Source organism: Canis lupus, chromosome 33, assembly GCF_048164855.1.
Source record: "Canis lupus baileyi chromosome 33, mCanLup2.hap1, whole genome shotgun sequence".
Taxonomy (NCBI): domain Eukaryota; kingdom Metazoa; phylum Chordata; class Mammalia; order Carnivora; family Canidae; genus Canis; species Canis lupus.
Window position 1 is genome coordinate 13,993,775 of NC_132870.1, and position 13,035 is coordinate 14,006,809.

At 35.9% G+C, this 13,035-nt stretch overlaps 1 protein-coding gene and 1 pseudogene across 6 annotated transcripts in view; both read left to right on the plus strand.

Annotated features, from left to right (window-relative positions):
- Positions 1-9,863, plus strand: part of LOC140623522 (insulin-degrading enzyme-like) — a 48,824-nt pseudogene extending 38,961 nt beyond the window's left edge.
- The window catches only part of CCSER1 (coiled-coil serine rich protein 1), a 1,367,203-nt gene that overhangs the window by 602,721 nt on the left and 751,447 nt on the right, over positions 1-13,035 (plus strand). The window lies entirely within an intron of this gene.

The following is a 13,035-nucleotide window of genomic DNA, read 5'->3' on the forward strand; positions in this document are numbered from 1 at the left end:
AATATCAGATTCACAGCAGACCTCTGCCAGAGACCTGGCAGGCCTGAAAGGACTGGCATGATATACTCATGGTATTAAATGAGAAGAACTTGAGGCCAAGAATACTTTATCCAGCAAGGCTGTCATTCAGAATAGAAGGAGAAATAAAGAGCTTTCAGGATAGGCAGAAACTGAAAGAATATGTGACCACCAAACGACATCTGCAAGAAATATTAAGGGGGACCCTGTAAAAGAAAGAGGGAGCCCAAAGAAACAATCCACAAAAACAGGGACTGAATAGGTAATACAATGACAGTAAATTCATGTCTTTCAATAGTTACTCTGAATGTGAATGGGCTAAGTGATCTGATCAAAAGATGCAGGGTATCAGATTGAATAAAAAAGCAAAACCTGTTTATATATTGTCTACCAGAGACTCATTTTAGACCTAAAGACACGTCCAACCTGAAAGTGAAGGGTTGGAGAACCATTTACCATTCAAATGGTCCTCAAAAGAAAGCAGAGGTAGCAGTCCTTATATCGGATAAATTAAAGTTTATATCAAAGACTGTAGTAAGAGATAAAGAGGGACACTATTTCATAGTGAAGGGGTCTATCTCACAAGAATACTTAACAATCATAAATATTTTTACCCCTAATGTGGGAGCTGCCAAGTATATCAATCAATTAATAACCAAAATAAAGACATACTTAGATAATAATACACTAATAGTAGATTTCAACACGGCACTTTCAGCAAATGACAGATATTCTAAGCAGAGCATCACCAAAGAAACAAGGGCCTTAAATGATACACTGGACCAAACAGATTTTACAGAGATATACAGAACTTACATCCAAACGTAACTGAACATACATTCTTCTCTAGTGCACATGGAACTTTCTCCAGAATAGACCACATACTGGATCACAAATTGGGTCTCAACCGATACCAAAATTGGGATTGTCCCCTGCATATTTTTAGACCACAATGCTTTAAAACTAGAACTCAATCACAAGAAGAAATTTGGAAGAAACACAAACACATGGAGGTTAAAGAGCATCCTACTAAAAGATGAATGGGTCAACCAGGAAATTAGAGAAGAATTAAAAGGATTCATGGAAACTAATGAAAATGAAAATACAACCATTCAAAATCTTTGGGACACAAAAAAAGTGGTCCTAATAGGGAAATACTTTGCAATACAAGCCTCCCTCAAAAAACTGGAAAAAACTCAAATACACAAGCTAACTTCGCATCTAAAGGAATTGGAGAAAGAACAGTGAGTAAAACCTCCACCATGCAGAAGAGAGATAATAAAGATGCAGCAGAACTCAATGAAATAGAGACTAGAAGAACTGTAGAACAGATTAAAAAAAAAAAAAAAACAGGAATTGATTCTTTGAAAGAATTAGTGAGATAGATAAACCATTAGCCAGCCTTATCATAAAGAAAAAAGAAAAGACTAAAGTAATAAAATCATGAATAAAAGAGGAAAGATCACAACCAATACGAAGGAAATACAAACGGTTTTAAAAATGTATTGTGAGCAGCTATATGCCAGCAAATTAGGCAGCTGAGAAAAAAAGGATGCATTTCTGGGAAACCACAAATTACCAAAACTGGAACAGGAAGAAATAGAAAATCTGAACAGGCCAATAACCAGTGAGGAAATTAAAGCAGTCATCAAAAACCTCCCAAGACACAGAAGTCCAGGGCCAGATGGCTTCCCAGGGGAATTCTATCAAATGTTGAAAGAAGAAACAAAACCTATTCTACTAAAGGTGTTTCGAAGGGCAGAAAGGGAAAGAATACCTCCAAATGCGTTTTATGAGACCAGCATTACTTTAATTCCAAAACCAAAGACTCCATCAAAAAGAATAATTATAGACCAATCTCCCTGATGAGCATGGATGCAAAAATTCTCACCAAGGTACTAGCCAATAGGATCCAACAGTACATTAAGAGGATTATTCACCATGACCAAATGGGATTTATCCCTGGGATGAAAGAGTGATTCAACACTCATAAAACAGTCAACATCATAGATCACATCAACAAGAGAAAAAACAAGAACCAACCATATGATCCTCTCAATAGATGCAGAGAATGCATTTGACAAAATACAGCATCCATTCCTGATTAAAACTCTTCAGAGTATAGGGATAGAGGAAACATTTCTCAATATCTTAAAAGCCATCTACGAAAAGCCCACAGCAAATATCATTCTCAATGGGGAAGAACTGAGAGCCTTTGCCCTAAGATCAGGAACACGACAGGGATGTCCAGTCTCACCACTGCTATTCCACATAGTACTAGAAGTCCTAGCCTCAGCAATCAGACAACAAAAAGAAATAAAAGGCATTTGAATTGGCAAAGAAGAAGTCAAACTCTCCCTCTTTGCAGATGACATGATACTGTATATAGAAAACCCAAAAGACTCCACTCCAAGATTGCTAGAACTCATAGAGCAATTCAGCAATGTGGCAGGATACAAAATCAATGTACAGAAATCAGTGAATTTCTATACGCTAACATTGAGACTGAAGAAAGAGAAATTAAGGAATGAATCCCATTTACAATTGCACCCCAAACCATAAGATACCTAGGAATAAGCCTAACCAAAGAGGTAAAGGATCTATATCCTAAAAAGTATAGAACACTTCTGAAAAATTGAGGAAGACACAAAGAGATGGAAAAACATTCCATGCTCATGGATTGGAAGAATAAAAATTGTGGAAATGTCTATGCTACTCAGGGCAATTTACACGTTCAGTGCAATCCCTATCAAAATACCATGGGCTTTCAGGGCAGCCCAGGGCGCTAAAGAATTTAGCGCCACCTTTGGCCCAGGGCCTGATCCTGGAGACCTGGGATCAAGACCCGGGATTGAGTCCCACGTCGGGCTCCCTGCATTGAGCCTGCTTCTCCCTCTGCCTGTGTCTCTGCCTCTCTCTTTCTCTGTGTGTCTCTCATGAATAAATAAATAAAATCTTAAAAAAAAATACCATGGACTTTCTTCACAGAGTTGGAACAAATAATCTTAAGATTTGTATAGAATCAGAAAAGACCCTGAATAGCTTGAAGAATATTGAAAAAGAAAACCAGAGCCGGGGGCATCTCAATGCCAGATTTCAAGCTGTATTAGAAAGCTGTGATCTTCAGGACAGTATTGTACTGGCACAAAAACAAACACATAGGTCAATGGAACAAAATAGACAACCCAGAAATGGGCCCTCAACTCTATGGTCAACTAATAATATTCGACAAAGCAGGAAATACTATCCACTGGAAAAAGGACGGTCTCTTCAATAAATGGTGCTGGGAAAATGGGACAGCCAGGTGCAGAAGACTGAAACTGGACCATTCTCTTACACCATACACAAAGATAAACTCAAAATGGATGAAAGATCTAACTGCGAGACAAGAATCCATCAAAATCCTATAGGAGAACACAGGCAACACTCTTTTTGAACTTGGCCACAGTAACTTCTTACAAGATACACCTATGGAGGCAAGGTAAACAAAAGCAAAAATGAACTATTGGGACTTCATCAGGATAAAAAGCTTCTGCACAGAAAAAGAAACAGTCAACAAAACTAAAAGACAACCTGCAGAATGGGACAAGATATTTGCAATTGACATATCAGATAAAGGACTAGTATCCAACATGTATAAAGAACTTATTAAACTCAACACCCAAGAAACAAAAAATCCAGTCATGAAATGGGCAGAAGACATGAATAGAAATTTCATCAGAGAAGACATACACATGGCCAACAAGCACATGAGAAAATGTTCGCATCACTTGACATCAGGGAAATACAAATCAAAACCACAATGAGATACCACCTCACACCAGTGAGAATGGGGAAAATTAACAAGACAGGAAACAACAAATATTGGGGAGGATTTGGAGAAAGGGGAACCCTCTTGCACTGTTGGTGGGAATGCCGACTGGTGCAGCCACTCTGGAGAACTGTGTGGATATTCCTCAAAAAGTTAAAAATAGAGCTACCCTATGACCCAAGAATTACACTCCTGGGTATTTACCCCAAAGATACAGATGTAGTGAAATGCCAGGACACCTGCACCCCAAAGTTCATAGCAGCAATGTTCACAATAGCAAAACTATGGAAGGAACCACAATGTCCTTCAACAGATGAATGGATAAAGAAGATGTGAAATATATTAATGGAATATTAGAAATGTGAGATATATAATGGAATATTAGCCATCAGAAAGGATGAATACCTACCATTTGCTTCAATGTGGATGGAACTGGAGGGTACTATGCTGAGCGAAATAAGTCAATCAAAGAAGGACAATCATCATATAGTTTCACTCGTACGGGGAATATACGAAATAGTGAAAGGGATTATAAGGGAAAGAAGGGGAACTGAGTGGGAAATATTAGAGAGAGACAAACCATGAGAGACTTCTAACTCTGGGAAATGAACAAAGGGTTGCAGAAGGGGAGGTGGGCAGGGGGTGGGATAACCAGGTGATGCGCACTGAGGAGGGCACTTGATTGGATGAGCATTGGGTGTTATACTATATGTTGGCAAATCGATCTTCAATAAAAACAAATGAAAAAAAAAAAAAAGGAAATCTTAGGAGGCAGCCACACTGGAAATATTTAAAAGGTCACTGAATTATACACTTTACAGTGATAAAATTGTAGTTTATATAAATGATAACCTCAATAAGGCTATTTAAAAAAAAAGAAACTTCAACATGATCTCAATATATGTAAAAATATAATAATCTTCATTTCCTAATAAGTGAAATGAGAATTGTGCTTCCTAAACACTACTTAACAAGATATGGTAAAATAAAATTTGGTAAGTTATGAATGGCATGAGTGTCTTAGGAATGATATCTTATAGAGGTGCATAGTATTTCCTTTATTTTCTAGTTGGTTTCTTGGGATGTAACTTCTAATATTTATATAAGGCCAAAATCTTAAATATGAAATGTTTTTAATGTTTATTATGAATGTAGGTAAAAATTTATTAAGAACATTTTTAAAAGGAATATTTTTAGAAGTCTGAACTTATAAAATAACCCAGTTTCTATGGAATATGTTTATAAGTTTTCATTTACCTCTATTCTGAAATATGTTTTATATTTGGATTTTCATTTTTCAGATTGTGATTCGATTTTTTTTACTTAATCAAAATCAGAGATATATTATTCCTTGAGGTGGTGATGGTTAAGAAATATTATATGAAGGGTTACTTTGTTAGAAGATCTGATTACTAACATTTTCTATAATATATGAATCATAGAAAATTTGTATTGAGATTTATTAATGAGCCTAAGATACTTAAATCTTTTGCCATAATTATGCATCTTGCACTCTGTATGCCACAACGGTATTTTGAAGTACTATACTTTGCATTTTGCTTCACAAAAATAGTTGATCTGATAAATTCCTTTTTGCTAGATGCTGTCATGTCCGTCTTTTTAATACCCTCCTTGTTCATTATAAGTGCCATTAGCCATACTGCCTAATGAAAGGTACCTCATATCAAGTCTGATTACTGCTCTAATGTTTTCCAGGCGTGCTTGGTGATGAGCCTGGCATATGAAACAATTTCCTACAGTAATAAAACTAATTAAAGTAGGCAGTCATCCACATACCACTTTCTAATGAATTATAATAAGCTCATTAATCTCAACCACTCTTATTCCAAAAAGTCCATTGATGGGACCTGTATGTAAGAGTAAAATTCTCAGCCTTAAAATGTACAACTTTTACAGAATCTAAGAATACTTTGTGAACTTACGTTAAAAAAATTATAAACTGCTGATCAATTCTCTAAATGAAATGTATAGCTTCTAAACTCTGCCCAGATTACTTATTGGCAAGCTCCTTTTCTATTTGAGTCCTCCTATAATTAACAAAAGAAAAATGATTCATTGTATAATAGTAACTCTTCAGCACCTTGAAGACTAAAATTGAATGAACTTACTCCATATAATTTTTCTAGAGATCATATGAAAATGATTGAGTGTTTGAGATCAAGTGATAAAAACACAGTCTGTTTCCTCTCCAGAGAGAGCTAGTGTATTTGCTCAAAATGTCAAGACATAATAATATTTTTTTGTTAACTCTTCTTCAAATTTGTGAGGTGCTCAATGAAACAACATAAGAATTATTATTCCATTCAGTTACACTAGTTTGATAATGTAGACCAATCGTTCTGGAGATAACTTTACCATCAAAGAGATAGGTTGTTAAACATAGCATATGGAGAAACAGTTTCAGAACTACCAATGTGATTAGTAAGAAAACATATTTTTCAGGAGGGTGGGGTTTATTCTATTTTCATTATATTTGGTGTTTTAAAAATGTAGCAGTTCCCTTTGAAGCTCATCACTACTATGACACACATGTGAGTTTCTTACTTACAAAGTTAATTATAAATATGTACATCTTAAAATTGATACAGAATGTTAGTAATGGGTTAACTGAAAATAGGCACATTTTAATTTATGGAATTAACATATTTTAAATTGTTCATGTATGAATTATTAGCTAATATTTCATAGTTTTTTAGAGAAAATGAGGTTGGGTATTCTGTGCAGAGTATTTTCTTTTATAAAAGAAATGTCTTAATGTTTGGCCTTTGTAAGTATAGATGTAGTGAAACTATCCCTGAATAAAATGTCTCCCAATCTGGGATCAGCTACAATTGTGGTGACCAGTTGCCGCTGTATGTGACGATGATTTGGTTCTATGCTTGAGCAAAAATCAGGAACAGGGCTTTTGATACAGATTCCTCCATTATCTGGCTGTTTGGTCTTAAGAAAGTAATTTACGCAGCATCTAATTCAGTATATTCATACGGAAGGTATGGGGATTAGGCTAGAGAAGTGTATTCCAAATGTGTCAAAAATGTGTTTCAAATAATTTTTTAAAGATTTTATTTATTTATTTGAGAGAAAGAGGGAGAGAGAGAGAGAGAGAATGTGGGCACAAGCCTGCAAGCAGGGAGATGATGGACAGAGGGGGAGGGAGAGGAAGAGAACCCCAAGCTGACTCCACACTGGGCACAGAGATCCTGGGGCTGGATTTCACCACACTGATTTCAGGACCAAAATCAAAACCAAGAATGAGTCACTCAACTGACTAAGCCACCTAGGTGCTTCTCAAGTAATTTTTAATATAACAATTTAAATATTGTATGAAGTAGAACAATTTCCCTTTTAAATTTCAGTTCAATTCTCCTGAAATGAAGGAAATAGGTTTTCGGCTATCTGTCCTTAGTATTTTTCTAGCACTCATATTCTTGACAGAACTGATGGATCTCCTTGTAGTTTCTAAGACCCAAGGGTTATTCTACTGAACAGAAAATGTAGCATGTCTTATTAAGAGAAGTGAATTTCTTGAAAGTTATCTCAAAGATAATAGGAAATTAAGAATTTTAGGAAAAATTTCATAGTTCTAGTTGACTTTCTTTTGAACAAGAAGGCCCTTTTGAAGAAGACTTGCTCTGGTTAGTAGATCTAATTAGTCATATCTCTAAGAGCTAGCTCTACCTGGAATAAACTTTGGCAATATACTTTAATGTTAGTAGGAAATATGACTCATCATAGCATCCAACATTTATGAAATGCTTAATACTAATATTTATTGAGTGCTTAGAAGTCAGGCTGTCCTTCTAAATGATTTACATGTATTAACACATATTAGTCTTCATCACTCATTTAAATGTTTACAACAACTATATAAATTAAACAGCAATATCTTCTCATTTTTCATGTGAGGAAACTAAAGTACTTGGATATTAAGAAATTTCAGAAAGGTCAAAAACTGCCAGGTGGGTGAAAACATAGAGGTTTGGAGAGAAAGACCTCTGTGACTCTTCCCATGTACCTTTCCATCTGGCTGTTCCTGAGTTATACCCTTTTTTTTTTTTTTTTTTTTTTAAAGATTTTATTTATTTATTCATGATAGTCACAGAGAGAGAGAGAGAGAGAGAGAGGCAGAGACACAGGCAGAGGGAGAAGCAGGCTCCATGCACCGGGAGCCCGACGTGGGATTCGATCCCGGGCCTCCAGGATCGCGCCCTGGGCCAAAGGCAGGCGCCAAACCGCTGCGCCACCCAGGGATCCCGTTTTATAATAAACTAGTAATCTAGTTTGCACAGTTTTTCCTGTGCCCCTTGTTTGATGATGAGCGTTGCATTGATAGAGGGTGAATGCAGTTGATTCAGAACTTGAGAAGAATGTTAAAAACAAAGCCTGAAGACTCTTTCAGTTGGAAAAGCTATAGGGAATCCCATATTCCCTTTAAGCAAATTTAGGACACATAACAAATATATTTTATAAAAGATTAAACCAAGAAGGCCTTGATATAAGGCCTACTTAAATTCTACTTATTATTCATCCAGCTTAATGGCTATTTGTGTGAATTTTTAAAAGACTTGATTAATCTGGTAGCAAGTTATTTTTTGAAGTTGAGAACAAAAATGTCCCATTGCCAGAATTTCCTGAACACCCTTTCCAAGAACATCTTAAACAACTTTACAAAATAACACCCATCAAAGATACTAGGAATCTGTGAGTGGCATTCCCCATACCTGACCTTCAGAAATAATACAAATCAAATTCTGATCATTATCTTAGTCATCTCAATGGGCACGAAGGTCTTGGAAGTCTGTTATCAGAACTTAAATGTCTGTGTAAATACTTTTGTTAGTGGGCAGAAGGAAAGGGCCTGAGGTTTTATGTTTTTTTTATCATTAGTGCGGACTTGACTGAGGGGAAGGATTATTACATCGTGAAGATATTATTTTGCACATATTTCAGTACATTCAGCAGTTACGTGTGGAAGGACCTTAAGAATGAGTTTTCCAAGAATGCAAGGATTTAAATGCTGTGCATTTAGGTTTAGAGATAAAGACAGGCCATGAGCTATACTTCTAAGAGTGCAAGAATATTGCATTATTATCACCTAGAAGTAGTGCTCACAGCTGAATATTTATTTACTGGAAGAATTTAGACCTGACTTAATAGAGATGGTTTTGGATCAACTCAGACCAGAAAATGTGTGGGTTGCAATAGTTTCCAAGGGAAAACTGATCACACAGATCACACAGTTTTGTGTAGAACCCAGTACAAGCAAGAAGATGTATCAGATGAAAAGGCAAAATGCTGACCTGAATGGGAAATTAAAACTTCCAATGAAAATGAATTTATTCCTACAAATTTTGAGATTTTTATTATTAGGAAAAGAAGCAGCACCATATTCTTCGTTTAATAAGGATACAGGGGGATCCCTGGGTGGCTCAGTGGTTTAGTGCCTGCCTTTGGCCCAGGGTGCGACCCTGGAGTCCCGGGATCGAGTCCTATGTCGGGCTCCCAGCATGGAGCCTGCTTCTCCCTCCTCCTGTGTCTCTGCCTCTTTCTCTATGTCTATCATAAATAAATAAATAAATCTTTTTTAAAAAAAAAGGATACAGCTATGAGCAAACACTGGTTCAAACAAGGTGGTAAGTTTTTCTTGCAAGAAGTTTGTCTCCACTTTGAATTTTTCAGCCCATTTGCTTATGTGGAACCCTTGTACCATATTGTAGCCTGTTTGTACCTTGAGCTCCTCAAAGATGTTGCAATGAATATGTATATGCAGCAGAGCCAGCAGGCTTGAGCTATGACCTCTAAGATACCATCTACAGGATGTATCTCTCAGTGAAAGGTTACAATGACAAGCAACTGATTTTGCTAAAGAAGATTATTGAGAAGGTGGCTGGCTACCTTTGAGATTGATGAAAGTACGTTTGAGATTATCAAAGAGGCAAATATATGCTCATACATTGGAAAATGTATGAATGGATTAATTAATAGTAAATCTCTGGCAAAACAGACAACTTAAAAATTGCATCTACACATAATCTGTTGGACTGTAAGACCTCACTTCCAGCACTTCCTACCCTCTCCCTTATTGAGTTTTCTCCTGATTATTTGACATTATTTCTATTATTCATCTTGGATAATTTGGAACCAGGACAGTTGCTTTGATATCAGAATGTATAAGTTCAAATGAAAACTCCATTACTTATTTTTGTCCACTGCTTAAGTGTGTGACATTGAAAGATGTATTTAAGCCTCTCTGAGTTTCAGTTTTCTTATCTCTTCAACATAGAAATTAATATCTACTCATCAGAATTACTGTACTAGCTAAATTAAGTGTGTTTAAAACACCTAAGATTGTTTGGCATATTGTAGATATTACATAGCATTTTGAAATGTCAAGACATAGGACCCAAACAGGCCAAATACTATTGCAGGGTAGTTCTAGAAGACTGAATATATTATTTACACATTTAAAGCATTAGTTTTTCAATGGTTAATCACAAAATACAAGTTCCTAACTTGGAGTTATTGTAAAGGTCACATAAAACAATGTATCCAGAATGCCTGACATACAATTAAAACAAAATAAATGTTAACTGCTTCTTTTAGTAATAATTCTCCTTTAAATGTTTTCTTATTCCGTTGGTTTAATATCTTGGGGGGAGAAAAGGAAGACAATCTACTGTTTCATGGTTGAATACGTTTATTAGACTATTTTCTTATAGTTTTCTATAAAATATAAGCATCATTTTTTCCCTAATAACAATATAACTCATATTATCTTGAACACTGTGCTGCTTAAAGTTACTACTGTAGGAAGTAGAAAATTTAGGTCTAACAAAAGTTAATTTGTTGAGTCTGTATTTTACAGGCCACTGGCAATTGGAAGACTATGATAGGGAGAAGATGTATATTGTATCTCTGTATTCATAAGTTCCTGAATAGAAAGAAACACAATTCAAGCATTTGAAAAATACATTGGAGAAGATTAGTTTGAAAGTAGGATGTGCATGAGTGAATGGATATATGTATCTCATGTTGGATGATTGTAAGCCTTGCTGTAAAAATATCTAAGGAGCCAAGTTTATTGTAATCAAATTCTCCATTAAAGGCCAGTATATTATTAGAAATACATTATTGTAGAAAAATAAACGAAACCAACACTAAACAAATTAAAAAACAAACCTATCATTTTATTTCCAAAACCAACACCCCAGAGATTGTACTTTGTTTCTGATATTCTGTCTTACATTCGGGGAGGGAACACTCTTCCTGAAAGGAAACCAGTGAACTTCATGTGGGTTACCACATATAAGCTAGAGGGAGCTCTGAATTCCTCAAGATTCCTACTCTTTGGTATAAGATTAGAAGTTCTTGGTTGACTTTTGAAAACTCTTAAACCACAGTGCCTTAAATTTACAATTATGTATTTTTAAATCAGATGCATTATACCTGGTACAAGCTATTTCAGACAGTAGTTGAGCATTTTCTTAGAAGACTTGGGACAAAATTTGTAATTCAGGTCTACTACCAGCAACTCAGAAATGCTATTATCTCTTTCCTCTAGCAATGTAGTAGCTTCCTAACTGTCATCCTCACTTCTTCTCTACAATTTTATCCTCTCTTTATTTCCTCATTCTTCCAGCTTTATGCAAATATCCCTACTAAATGTTATATCCCTACTAAAAACCCTTGCCCTTGAAATAAAGTCTGAAAACCTTCATTCCCCTTGTTCTTAATATAAAGTATAAGAAGCACACATGATTTGGCTGATTTGACAGCATTATCAAGTGCCATTCTGTCCCTTTGTATTTCATACTCATCTATACTAGGTATCTTTTATGTCCTTGAACTTTCTGTGTTTCTTTTTATCCTGTCAAGGTATGTTTTATTTTTCTTTTCCCATAGCAAAATTATAATCATCCTTCAGATCTCATCTTAAGCATTACTTAATCAGAAAAGACTAAAGTGGGTTTCTCTAGAACCTAGTAGTTCTTTTCCATAACATTATCATACTTTATAATTCTGTTCCTTGCACTAAAAGGCATGGGCATTCTTTTTCCATCTTGTTGGCTGCTGTATTCTCAGATCCTTGTCAAATTGTTAGCATTTAATAGTCTCTTATTTCTAAATACCCTACTGAATAAAAGATATTTAGAGTAATGAGATATGGGATCCCTGGGTGGGTCAGCGGTTTGGCTCTGCCTTCAGCCTGGGGCACGATCCTGGAGTCCCAGGATCGAGTCCCACACCAGGCTCCCTGCATGGAGCCTGCTTCTCCCTCTGCCTCCGCCCCCCCCCCCCTCCGCCATGAATAGATAGATAAAATCTTTAAAAAATAAAAAATAAATTAATTAATGAGTTATAAGAATGCAAACTGATGCCAGAGTCTTCCTATGGGTTAGGCATATAGCCTGACAATTTCAAATTCTTACCTCATTGATTTTCTCCCCATGCAGACAGTCTTCCTTAGTATAGAACCTACCAGCCAAAAAAAAAAAGCAGCCTGATACTCCCCTGAAGCCTTGGCTTGGTTGTGTGGCCAGAGGAAAAATTATGCCTTTGATTAAAATGATACTTGTGAGGGAAAAATATGCTTCCCACTATTAAATCCAGCTGACTGAGAGCACATTTTTTGGATTTGTATTGCCCTGCCTACAGCTGCAAAGGGTCAAACCCAAGAACTAGTGCCTACCCTTTGAGAATGAGTGAAACTAACATAGAGAGTATCATGATCTTTGATTATGTTACTATGCTGCTGAATTAACTGAGCCTGGAATCACCTGTCCCTGGTTATCTTGTTTATGAGATAATACATATCTTTTCTGTTTAAGCTACTTTTAAAAGGCTCTCTTTTATTACTCTTTAAAGCACCCTAATTGATAAAGATGCCCTCAGGACTTGAGTTTCCCTGAGTCCCTCTTAGGTAGTTAATCATTGTCTTCTGTTGGGATTGGGAAGTCTATGTTGTCTACTACTCAGGGAGGACAAGCCTCTCTAATCTTTGTTTTTTTCCAAAAAGGGGCGGGTCAGGAATCCCAAAAAAGGAAGGCCAAACCTCACTATCCTTTTGTGATTCCCATCTAAATGATCTCTGAAAATATTTCAGGTTCATTAATGATTCTCAAAATAAGCAAAATCCTGAGATAGTAGAAGTACAAATATAGTCATTTGTTTTTATTGTACTTGGA